General features: G+C 38.3%; 1 protein-coding gene across 1 annotated transcript in view; it reads left to right on the plus strand.

Moving 5' to 3' along the window:
* Nucleotides 1-11785: 11785 nt before the first annotated feature.
* LOC102230895 (leucine-rich repeat and fibronectin type-III domain-containing protein 2) overlaps nucleotides 11786-13505 on the plus strand; it is a 135006-nt gene continuing 133286 nt past the window's right edge. Inside the window, exons 1-2 of the mRNA XM_023353261.1 lie at nucleotides 11786-11866; nucleotides 11980-12674. The gene's annotated coding sequence lies outside the window, so the exon portion shown is untranslated. The remainder of the gene's footprint in view (nucleotides 11867-11979; nucleotides 12675-13505) is intronic.

Below are 13505 nucleotides of genomic sequence, written 5' to 3' on the forward strand. Positions count from 1 at the left end.
TTTGGGCCTGTTATCATTGTTTATAACACAGGTCCCAGATGGCATCATCAGAATAAACATCAGTAAACAGCTGCATGAATCATTTTTGTCGCACACACATGTGGCGGCTTTGTTCTGCTCCTCCTACAGGGGCACCAAATCATAGAATATATCCCGTTTGAAGGTAGTGAGTAACAATGTGGTGTTTCATTCAGCTGAGAGGGGCTCATTGGATAACAGCCAGAGGACATGATGTGCTCCATTACTGCTGGTTGTTCATCAAACAGCTCACAGTTCTGTTTCTGTGAGGACGATAAGACACAATAACTCCACCTGGCACCGTGCGACTGCAGCAGCTCTGTAATTTGAAATTACGACACACTGTCACATATTTTCTTATCTGAGGAGCACATTTGTGTTAATAGAATATTTTTCTCACAGAACGCGGCTTTCAGGACTGAGCTTTGGCATTTCACTCTGCAGGCATGCAGCTAAGTCTTTTTTTTTCCTTCTACGATTGTATACAATATATTCAGTGCTCTTGAATAAGTTCCTTTGCGGTTTTCTTCTGCTTTTGCTCTTTTGTATCTCTTAAATGTTTTAGATCAAAAAGACATATTTTGATATCCAGGATGACTTGCACAAATTCATTCATGTAATATTATTTATTTTTAAGGAAACAAAGACATGCAAACCAAACTGGATCTGTTTGAAAAAGTTAATATTCCTTGGTTAAAGCAATGATTGACAACGGTAAACTATGTTTTTGGGTTAATTCCACACTAGAATGAAAATGGCTTCAATAGGAGAGCTCCACAGCCTAAGCAACAGTTGACTAAAAAGAACACAAAAGTATAGTTTGCTTTCCAAAAAAAAAAAAAAAAACATCTTTTTCCTGTGACTTGTGTGAAAATATTCTGTGGACTGAATAAAAAGTGGAACTATTTGTAAGTAGGGCATTTCATCCAGCATAAATCTCACCCAGCATTTTACAGCATCAGGCCTAAAGCCAAACATTGTGATTTTATTTTGATGGTCTCAGCTGCTTTGCTTCCTTGGATGCTGATGCATCAGTTGGAACCATCCGACTGATGTAACCATGATTTCTGCTCTCTACAAGACAATCCTGAAGATGAACATCCTGCTGTTAGATCACGGCCTTAAGCTCAATAGCACTGTGTAATCCAAACCACTGAAGGCGGTCCACATCTGAATGACTTCAAAATAAGATTTGGAAGTCCCTAGTTAATGTCTAGCATTGAATCTGGCTGAGAAATTATAGCCTGACCCTAAACAGGTGTATATGCTCAACACCCCTCGTAATCCCTAAATTAAAACAATAAATTAAAACAATTAGGTGGTCTGAATTCCTCTACAGTGATGTAACAAATTCATTGTCGGTTATCACAAATGCTTGATGGGCAGTTTTTCTGCCAAAGTGGCACAACAAATTATGGGTAATTATGTTTTTTCACATAGGGCCAGGTTGGTGTGGCTAGCTTTTTCTTTGCTAAATAAAATCATCATTTGAAGCTGCTTGATGTATTTACCCAGGTTTTCAACAACTTTGTCTGGCATTAACATTTATGTGATGATCTGAAAAATAAAGGCAAAAACACAAGATGTAATGGGACAACCTGAACAGTTGACAAATGCAGGAAAGAGTTTAATTACAGTGAGGCTTTCTGAGAAGCAGAAGAGCTGTTGCTGATAAACTCATTTTAGAAGCTTTCAAAGCCAGAGCAGGTATTAGATTATTAAAAGTCTATCATGTTTTCTTGTGATGTGATGCAGTGCAGAATTGAGCCCTCATAATTTGACTTTTTCCATTTCAGGTTTGGGTGTCCTGGAAATATAAAATTACTCTGTTTTCCATATTTGGGCACAATGGGTCTCCGTGAGTCTGTGCAGCAAACTTCCTGATGCTGCAAATTCACCTTTTCAGTTCCCTCTTATTTCCCTGTTGTTTCTGTTTCCCTGTAAATTGTCTTCTTGTAGTCTGCATTGTTGCACTTCTGTCAGAGAAAATGAAACGGGGACAAAAATGTAGTCCCCGTGACGCCGGTGATGGCTCAAAGTACAGATTTTATTTTTATTTTATTATGTTTCCTTCTATTGCAGCACTCCGTCGTAAAAGAAATGCACGGCAATCAAAGTGACGGCTGATGCTTCATGTTGTCATATCAGAGACACACACTCTGTTTTCGTTATGTGAGGGATTTCAAAACAGTTAAAGGCTACTCTTTTTTATTTTATTATTTTTTTTAAATTAAGCTATACCAATCAAAAGTCAAGTCAGTTGTTTTAAATTATTATTTCCACATTTACTACCAGCCGCAGTGTGTCTAAACCCAATAAGCAGATTTCCTGTGCAGATCCGGTGGCCAGCGATAAATAAACGGGCTGTCTTAAAAGGCAGATGTTTCTCTTTTCCCCCTGTTGTGCAGAATTGACTGACTGATTCAGGAACTGACTGTCATCTGCTTGGTTAATTAATCATTTTTCTCTCAATAATACTGACAGCATCGCACCTGTAACTGCTCAGAGAGATGAGAGAGCATGTGCAGCAAATTTAACACTGCCCTGTGAGATTGAGACCGCTGAGATTACTCATTTCCAGACAAAACTGAATGGACATGTTCCTTGACCTGAAATGAGGAACTGTGCTGAACCTGTTGACACCAAAAACATCGGTAATTATTTCATCGAGGCACTGATGCTGCTGCACTCATCAGCAGATATAACAGGTTGTAATGGATTTATGTCAACGAGTTGGATTATTGGTTTTGTGGTTTTTCTTTTGTCAGTGTTTTTTTATTGGTGGTTCTTTTCTGTATTGCATAGGGGAAATTTGAACAAGTAAATGACCAAGCTTTTCATAAAATAGTTTTCCCAATGCAGCTCTGAATATAAACCATTACATTTGAATATCGAAAATGAGCAAAATAGTTCATCAATATGGTCAAGAAGGTGGAAATAAAATATTTTGAACCATTGTATTTATTGAATCCTTACTGATTTCTTTATTTTATTTTTTAAACTAAAGTGAAATTGTTTTATGGGAATAAATAGGATACAAAATAATTTAAATTGTTAAAAATACAGAAAAAAAACCAATAACATTAGTACAAGAATGTTTGATCCTGGGATGTATGTTTAATTTGTGTTTTTGGTTTTTGTGTGTATTTTTTAGGTTTTAGTTAATTCTTTTTTTTCATTGTTTAAAAGGTCTTGCCATATTACTTAATTCCTTTGTATTCAGTGTATTTATGCAGTCCTCTGCTTTGTTCCTTGTACATTTCCATTGATATCTTACCCTTCCCCATATTTCTGCCCTCTTTGGGTTAAAGTGTGACTACTGTCGTCAAATGTTCCTGTTGGTTACAAATGGTTGGTTACACCATTAGTAAGGAGAGCAGCACTAAGACTAGATAGTATTTCAATTGGGCCAATCAACAAAGATGTGAATGGTGATGTTGACTTTCTGCGTTGTTTCAGAATTGTAGTCTAACTGTAGTTTTAGCAATGGAAGCAGAACAAGCCATTGTTGGATATCATTCCAAATATTGAATCAACATTAATTGGCAGGCAATTTCCAGTAACCTTCATAGCGGTGAGCTGGTGTAATGTATGTGTAACTGGCAAATTTTAGCTATTGGGTAACATTTAAAACAGTCTACACCTCCAGGAAGGAATCATTTCTCGATTGGGCATAGTACAAGAGGCCTGTTTTTACTAGGTAACACTAAGACTGTTTTAAGCCAAACCCTCAGATAACTGCAGAGTTCGTTCCATCCATCCATCCATCCATCCATCCATCCATCCATCCATCCATCCATCCATCCATCCATCCAGTCTTTTCTGTTTATTGGTGTAACTCCAGCACTTTCTTTTTGATGAGTGAAAGTATAACAGTCCATCATTACTTTGAGACCTAAAGGTTAGTGACTGCAGCTTTTGCCAGATGAAGTCAACTAAAATGATGTAACTGTCTCTAATGAGGACCACCCTGAGTGCAGACAGTTTTTTCTGCTGACCTCCCTGATCATTTCTCACTAACAGTTCAAGCAACAAAACAGACTCTAAAGTAATCTGATTTAGACTTGGGACTAAAATTTTAATTCGGTATGAGGAACGACGAACGTGGTTTAATTGAGTGACTAGGCAAGTTGTTATGAACTCAAAAGAGACATTTTGAGAAACAGAGCCATTTGTGAGCACACCCTTTATTTTTTCAGGTCATGTTAAAACATGTCAACGTATTTTATTGGGATTCTGTGACAAATTGACACAAAGTAGTACAAAATTATGAAGCGGAAAGAGACTATGTTTTTTGTCTGTTTACAAATAAACATCTGAAAAGTGTGGTGTGTACTTGGATGCTCATTGAATCTTTGTAGAGCCCTTTAACAACAATGCTCTAATGTTTGTGGTCCAACTGTGGCTCAGCAGCTACAGTAGTTATCTTGAATTAGAAGGTTGCAGATTTGATTTGATGCTGTGAGAGCTCTAGTGGAGCCAGCTGCACATTGTCTAAAAAAAATAAAAAAATGTACAAACTACAAAGAAGAATACTTTCTGTTGTCTTCATGGCTTTCAAGAGAGCCTTTTCTTGGTAGTTGTCATACTCTTATTATTTTTCAGATGATGGAACGATTATTGTTCTGCAAGATGTTCAAAGCTTGGGTTATTGTTTGTTTTGGGGTTTTGTTCTAATCCTCTTCAATTTTATCTATCCCTGACTTGTCTAGAGTACAATTTGTTCTTTATGATGCTGTTTGTTCATTGATCTTCTCTGAGTGAGTTTGCTGATAAAGTAACTGGGTCCACTGGATTTTCTTTAAATGTGCCAGTGTAAACACAAAGCTTTGCAACATAATTTAGGTGTTCATCAAAATGTTCTGGCAAAGCAACAGTTCCTGGGTTCCCAGGAACGACATAAAACACTTTAGGCTGGTTGCTGGCTGCATTTAATTACCTCTTTCCCATCTGTTGATGAATTAATTCCCTGTTAAAGAGAAGCAAATAAGAACTGTCAGACTGACTCATGTCATTACATGACGATCCTCGTGTTTAAGTCTGACCACACCGCTAAAATAAATCATTTTCCTTAAAATTTTATTAAAGTAGACTGATGAATCCTAAAGCTTCAGATTTCGCTCAGATTCATCTTTATCTCAGTTAAATATTCTTTATCTCATATAAAGAATATTTAATTTTGCTGAAGTCCTCAAACTAAGAAACCCTCTTTGTTTTGTACATAATGAGACATGCAGCATAAAGGTCAGCATGTAAAATGACACACATACTTATTAGAAGCTACAGTCTTTGACAAATATCCTACAGCATCAGAAATGGATGGTAATTACATAATGCCTGCACCATCTATGTGGCCTTGTAATCAGGACGCACTCTCGATTATCATCAGTCACTTTCAGAGAATTTCATAAAGCTTCACAAAAGGTTGTCTGACAGATGAAATGAGCTTCACTTCCTCTCAAATTCCTCCTGTGTGCTGCTTAATTTTTCATTCAGCTGCTTCTGTTAAAGTCAGGTGGTCACTGGGTCACAGACACTAAAGATGGCCCACCAGCAGAAGTAAAGCGACAAACTCAGCCTATTCCTTTTGCCTTTGATGGATTGCAAAAGAGGAATGTAGGATCGGAGCTATGCATCTTCACCATCATGCTGTCAGAGCAGCTTTGAAGCGATGCAGATAAAATCAGTCAGACGATGAAAGGACAAAATAGTTTTTTTCTACAAATACGTAACTGAATTAGCAGAAGTCAAAAGCTTATTGTGGAAGGTGTTGCACAATTTAGAAGAAAGTCTAAACTGAATCCTTCATTATTACAGCATGCACATGTTCAGTTGCTGGCAGCATATCGAAAGTGCATGAAAATGTAAATAATATCACAATTATTTTGCATAAATACTAATCTCTAAACAGTCATGAGCCACATAAGATAAATTACTGTCATTGTGAAGTTTTGTTTTTCTTTTCCAACAGATATCCTCTGTTTTAATTGTTTCTGTTTACAGTGAGTTAGATCCTCAGAACAACCATGCCTTTACTTTTCACTTTTTAGCTGTTGTGTCCTCTTCAAATTTGTCTTCCTCTGATATCATGTCAATTGATGTAACAGAATTTATTGTTCTGATAAATCATATTTTATCAGAAATCCGACTATTTGTTTTGTTATTGATGCAATAAATCAACTCCGTACAGAATCTCAATAAAACACACATACATTTGCAAAAATGTCATTTTATCTGCTTATAGACTGTGACTGCATGAGATTATTAATATTTAATCAGTAGATAACATCACAAATAATTTAAGACACCTGACATTAATCAAATGACAATTTATCCAATATTTTATGATCAAAGCTGATTTTAATTTTCATGAATTTTCTGAAAACAAAGCTGAAGAGACTATACCACTACAGCTTCTTATTTTATCCAAAGAAAATTCCCTTTAGCTCATGATGTGTTCTGTGACATTGCTTTCCTGTCTCTATTAAAGACAGATGTCTTTGAAAAACTGGGTCATTCATGTGATCACTGCTTGATAGCTTATTCCATCACCCCAACAACATAACCGCGTCATTCACCTCCTTCTGTTCCTCTCTGCTGTTCTCGTTCGCTAATTAATGAGAAGCCTGTGCCTGATTTAGCCGCTGATAGACAGGATCTCTTTCTTATCTCAGAGTCAGTCTCAGAGCTCAGACATTCACCCTCTCATCCAACATCCCCTCTCCTAAAAGCAGAACACACAGAACAAGCTGAGTTAGTTTGTACCCCGGAGCTGTTGATCACAAATATTTTAAACTGCCTGTACTTTAATATATTTATATGTTCTGTCCAAGCAGCCAAATCTTCTCATATGTCCTTTAAGTGATCTTTCTGAATTTTTTTTTCCAAAGGTTGCATTTAAACTCTGGTTGCACTTTCACACGTCCTTTGACCTGATCAATATTTTAAAGTATGTGCTTTAAAAACAACAAATGGAAAACCAAAGTTTGAGGCTGACAACCTACGTTGAGCTGATGTTTGAACATTGTTTGAGAGTTTGTGTCTGGTCATTCAAACTAAAGTGTGAATGACCAGCTTCCAAAGGATCTCCTTCACCACCAATGCACTAATTTTCCAGTGAGGAAAAACCTCATTGCAGAGGGAACCCGCTCTGTAGTCACTGTTGACAGGTTTTATGTAAATGGCCAGCTGTTCCAGGATCAGGAGATTATACTGTGGCTTTAGTGAATACAACTGCAGGGAGGATTAAACAGTAACACTGACGTTTAATAACTTCAATGCTAACATGTAACTCATTCTTCCTTTCATTCACCATCTCACAAACACACACATACCCCTCTCTCTTTCTGCATCATAAACACATGAACAAGTAAGAAAGATGGTCAACAAGGCCGGGATCAGCTCCTGTCGTCCAGTGATGTGGAAAGAAACCACATCCATGAGCAGAGAGAAGCCAAGATACATACCACTGCGCCATTATGGCATTCATTCAATGCACAACCATCTCATGCTGAACAAAAGATCCTGATATAATCTCAGCAGACTACCAAAAGTCCTCCCAAAAATCCCTGCATAACCAAGGGAGACAGACAACCCTGGGCTTCAAAGTGTCACTGACGGTCAAAAGCACCCATGCACAACTCACAGCAACCCACAAACCACAAACATGCAGGATACAGCCAGTCCATGAGATTCCCAAACATCTCAGAGCAACATGCAGACCCTGTCTATTCAAATCACACCTAAAAAAAAAAAAAATGTTGCAAAAAACCCATTCCAGCCCACCTAAAAGTTTTCTGTAGCATACCCGTCATATGGGTCCAAAGATGAGGTGTGAAGGTGTCCCCACAACAATGCAGAACCAAACAAGTCTCTGAACCTTCTCCGCCTCAAACCCTTGATGTTTCTTTGCAAAAAACATGACATATATGCAGCACAACTGAGGCCAATACCAGAACTGGTGACAAGTAACAATGGCAGGAAGTCCTAAAGCCTATTTGCCCCTTAAAAACATTAACAATGTATGCTAACTTAAGGATTTAGCAATGCAAATAAGAGAAAACAGACACATAATCAAAATGTGTAGGGAAAGCCCACAAATCTAGAAAGCCCAGAAATTCCAGGTCTCGAACCGGAGAGTGCCAAATCCATGCGGAACAGGTCAAAGTGAGCCAAACAAAGAAAATACTGCAAAGCACAGCAGGAGCAGGGTCACAGACCACCGGAGTGCAGACAAAGACAGAACAGATGCACCATAAGGGTGGGTGTTCATGCTTGTTTTTCTGGGTGTATACTTTCAATTAACCCAAGTCATCAAAGGTGGATGAATATTTACTCTGGCAACCAATCAGGGTCCAAAGCAATTACTAAGCAATTACTAGTCATTTTTGTTAATGCAGAATAATTGAAAACCAAAAGTGACATGAAGAACATGTTCTGTATTTTCAGTTTCTGTCTGTAAATTCATATCACATTTTGCTCTCATGATGCCTTACTTTTACTTCCACATGTTTGTTTCCATGGTATCGTCATGTTTGCCTTTTAGCTTGAGAAAATGTATCAGTTTCATGTTCTTTTTTGTGTCTTTTCACATTTTCTGTTTATTTTCAGCTGCTATCAGTCTGTGTAATTGAAACTTGACAGTTTGGTTGTGAACTTAATCAAACAGTGCTTGACTCCTGTTCATTCTTTCTTCTTTACAAGTATATACACAGATTTTTATTTTTATTTTTTTAGGGCTAAGAGCCGCCAATAAAAGAAATACTTGTTAAGAATAATTACAATGACTTATGAGTAGCCTGACAGCTGGCCTCGAGAATCTCAAGGAGTTTGAAAAATTTTTACATATTACAGTAGAGCCAAATACTATGTGGTTCATTAGCTTTTCATTGGTGAGATGAGCAGCTAGTTTCAAATAATGCCTGCACTCTATTGACTTAAATATCACAAATCTTCCTTTATGCTCAATTACTATTGAATATGTCAATTGCTACTAACATGAAATTCACACCAGAAGTTGGTGACAACCCAATTAACTCATACAAATGATAATAAAAATATAAAAAAAATCTAATCCAATTAAGGTATTGGTAGAAACAGGAAAGAAGCATTCAACATCCTGAGGAAGATAGTAACATGCATTGTGATTTTACATATTCTTCCACACAAACTGTCTACAAATGCTGGAGATACTGGTGGTCATTTGGATGCATACTTATGAAGAATATCCCAGTACTTTTCTCAGTTCATCTTTCCTTTAGGTTTGCTGGAATCTGGTAGTACCATGTGCAGTAAAGCAAATTCCAATTAAACTTCACTTCTGGTATGGTGTTTCTCTGAGGTGACATGCAGAACCATTCAGCCCTTAATTTGTGTAGTAACTTCCAAACAATTCAGCTTTATACTCCAAACTATTTTCTTCTAGTTATGTCACTGGTTTGTTCAAATCTTCTACAGTTAACTTTGAGCAAGCTTCAGTTTTGGAGTCTTGCACAGTGAGGGTGTACAGAGGCAACTGAGGTTGAGTCCTTATTATTTTTATTGGAATAAGTGTATCAGCTATTTCCAGGTCTTTCTGAAGCTTTGTGTGAGTGCTCCTTGGCTCTTTGACAATTCTATTAATTATTCTTTTGACTCATCTGTTAGAAATCTTACAAGAGGCACCTGGCCTATGTTGTTGTGAATGATCTGTTTTTACAATTTCAGGTTTTCTCCAGCTTTACCTACTAATTTGTAAAAATTGGTGTTAGTAAATATGTCGGTCCCTCTGCTCGGAATGATCCACAAAACCACAGTGGACCTGGTTTGTTAAGGTGAATTTCTTCAAATTTTGAATACATTAGAGGTTGGCACAAAGATGTCACGGTTCATCCAAGCTGCCAATAACCTGTCGCTGCTTTCTTTGTATTTTATATTTCTGAATTTTGCTTTGTTCTAGATTTTATGACGTTTGTAATTTGTGTAAATCTGCCACAGACTAAAACCCTTAGTCAGAAGCCACTGGTGAACAAATGGAGCTGGCCTGTCAGTTTCCTTTAAAGTCAGTGTGGAAGCATTTTGCTTTGCTTAGTCTCTTTGAAAAGAGGATGTAAACTGTGCCAGGATGATTTGACATGACAGTCTATTGCACAGTGAATAGCTCATATAGGTGCCACAAAAACAACACAAGAGCATGTCACATCTGTAATTAGGTAGTTTCTACTAATAATCAATCAGCAGTAATGCCATTATTTTTTTCTTCTTTTCTCTTTTTAAAGAAAATATAAATGTCTGATGTAGGAGACCAGTTTATGATTGTGGTTATTAAAACAACTCTCTCGAAAGGAAAAATTACCAAGTCAACGAACAAAGCAACCAATTTACTGAACTAACTAATTACCCAACTAATCACCAAACTCAATTAACCCAAGTCATCATTCATTCTCCACTGTGCTTTACAGTTAGCATAAAACATTTTGCTATATTAACAAACACCAGCTAGCTCCGGTGCAACAAAATGCTATTATAGAGGTGGTCGCACTGAAGATGATAATTAATAAATTAGTGGATTTCATCGCCAGCATATGGCTCTTTTCTAAATGTTGCAGGAGGAATTAATGTGGACTTGTTAAATAAATAATGAACTTGCTTGTTATATCGTTATCATTCATCTAAGCTTGTTTGAAATTAAAATCATTTATATCCTGAGAATTCAAATAAAGATTACTTTAATCTATTGTAACACTGAAGGTTTTATGGGTCAGTGTTCAAAGCTGTAGAGATGATCTCACCAAAGACAGTTTGCATTAGACGACTATCATTTTAAAGCTGACAGCTGCAGGAAAACTGGACCTAATGAACCAGTTCTGGTTTGTGTCTATCCAGGTTTTGATGATATACAAATGTACACCCTGAGGTTTTGGTCCTCTAGGACAGATCAATTGGGTTAAATTAAAGTCTAATGAACAGCTGTAGCATGAAATGTGTACATAATGTGACCCTAAGCTAATAGTATTAAATGCATTATCAAATTTGTTCAGTTTTTGTTCCAGATTAAGGTGTGTGTGCGTGTCCATTTGACTTCCCATGGTTTGTTTCTGATATTGCAAAGCCTAAAAAAAAAGTATTCACACCCACAAAGGTATTCCAGATTTTATTACATTATAACCTCAAACAATAATGCAATTTCTTAGGATTTATGTAGAAGAGAAACACAAAGTAGACCACAACTGGACAGAAAAGGACAAAAAGCAAACAAACAGAAAAGAAATGAAAGAGCAAAATTGTAGCATGCATTTGTGTTGAGTTATCTTTACTGTATTTAAATTATTATTACAAATAAGAATTTGTGCAAGACTTAACAGACTTTATCTCCATCCAATCCAACAGAGCATGAGCTATTTTACAGTCCTTTTGAAGTGCGAAGCTCAGACATACCCCCAAAATATGTGGAGCTGTATTTACAGTAGCCAATAGTTCTGTAATCTATGAAATCAGGGGCCTGAAATAAATCTAAAATATAAGTTAGATTTTTATTTGTAAAAAAAAAAAAAAAAAAAAAAAAAATCATTTATCTCTCACTTTGCAGACATGTTTTACATTATGTTGCCCTAAAATGATATTAATTTGGTTGAAATGTGTGGTTGTTGTGTGACAAAGAGGGAAATGGTTCACGGGACATGAATGCCTTTGGCCATTGTACTATATAGTTATTCCGAGAGAACAGCTCATGAGCTGCGCCTTCCCTAGATGGCACATCTACCACAGGACTGACACAGCGCAAACCCATTTGCCCGTACTGACACATATATACAAGTCCGTCCAACAGCTCTGATAGGCTAAACAGGCGCTAAACACAAGGTAATCCCAGGTAGGTCCTTAATCCGCTGCAGACCGTTCGGTTCCCTGTGGACGTTGCCAAAGTAGCTCATTAAGCACAATCAACGCCCCACTTTTTTTTCTTCTTTTTTTCCCCTATGTTAGTGTATGCGCACAGGAGCTGAGTTTCTGGCTGACCTGCTCCTTTTACACCCCTGCTGGTTCTCCTCTCGGTGGGCTCCGGGATGCTTCGTGGTGTTTGTGCCATCTAGGGTGTTTCGTTGTTCTATTGCAGCCTTTCCGGCACAGAGACTCTACATCTACTCCATCTACGCGCTCTCCGGACGAGCAAGTCGCCTCTGAAATATTAAGAGATAAACTCTCAACTTTGTTTTGGATTTTTTTCGTCTCCTTTTGAAAGAATTCCTGCTTTCTGTTCGGATAACTACTTTGGATATTGCAACCATTCCAAGGACGAGGATTCGATTAGCGAAGAGCAGACAGGGGGGGAGACCTGTTTGTGCGAATGTAGCGACTTTTCCGGCGAGGAAATACACAGACAACTGCAGCGAGCTGGTTATTTTTACTACAAAAAGAATGCTGTGAAGCTCCATGTCGCAGCTTGGCTTCCGGCTAAAAAAGCGCAGATTTAACGCAGCATCTGCTGGTGCGGGGAGGGAAAAAAACTCGTCTAGAGCGAGAGAAGGAGCGATATGCGGTCGGCGGGCGCCTGGTTTTGCGGTTCTTCTGGAATTAGTGGAGGAATGGAAAGGGAGCGGCTGTAAGGCTCAAACCTTGGGAAGGGGGGAAAAAAGGAGTTCTGTGTTTGGCACATAATGGATCATTATCCGCCGGTGCAGGTAAGAAATAACATCAAAAGCCCCCAGAGATTAGATCTGTTTTGTTTCATGTTTGTTCTTCGTCTGCTGCATGCACGGTGATCATGAAGAGTCAGTTTACATTTGTGCAGGAGCCTACACAAAGGCAAGGTGAGGTGTTTATTGGATGAAGGGTGGCTCAGTCTTCGGACAATTACTGCTTCTCACAGAAAGTAACCTGACCAGCGAAGAGCTGCTGGACCTCTCAGTTGGACATTTAATTGAATTAAAAATGTACATCCGAAGACACATTTGTGGTTGTGTGTGCACGCAGGAGAGTAGCGTCGATTAAGTCTGTTTATGAGATTTTTTTTTCTCTCCCAAAATGTCCCCTTGTAATTCACAAAGCTTCGTAATAAACTCTCCCCAAGTTGTACGAATGGAGGCGTGTGTGTGTGTGTGTGTGTGTGTGTGTGAGAGAGAGAGAGAGAGGGGATTTTATTGCAAAATTCCCTTGACATCCTAAGAAAAATATTGGCTCGTGCATGTGCAAGCAAACGCAGCTATTTATAAGCTTGTGTGTGTGTTTGAGGTTAGCGGGCTCTATGGCCGCCATGAGGCACTAACTCCACCACCTTCTGTAATCACCACCCTCTTGTGGATTACATAGCAGTCGCGGAGTCGCAGTGAGAAATCGGTGTCCGGAGGTGGAGACCAGCCGGTCGGACTGTGCATGCAGTTCAGCACCGTGGACAGCGCACACAAGTCCAACTGCCGCAGGAGGCACAGTTTCCACTCCCACAGTGGGGGGCTTTTTTTTAATCGGCACTTGCTTGGCTGTTTACCCCCTTTCTAAACTGCCATCATATTTTA

Source organism: Xiphophorus maculatus, chromosome 19 (genome assembly GCF_002775205.1).
Source record: "Xiphophorus maculatus strain JP 163 A chromosome 19, X_maculatus-5.0-male, whole genome shotgun sequence".
In the NCBI taxonomy this organism is placed as follows: domain Eukaryota; kingdom Metazoa; phylum Chordata; class Actinopteri; order Cyprinodontiformes; family Poeciliidae; genus Xiphophorus; species Xiphophorus maculatus.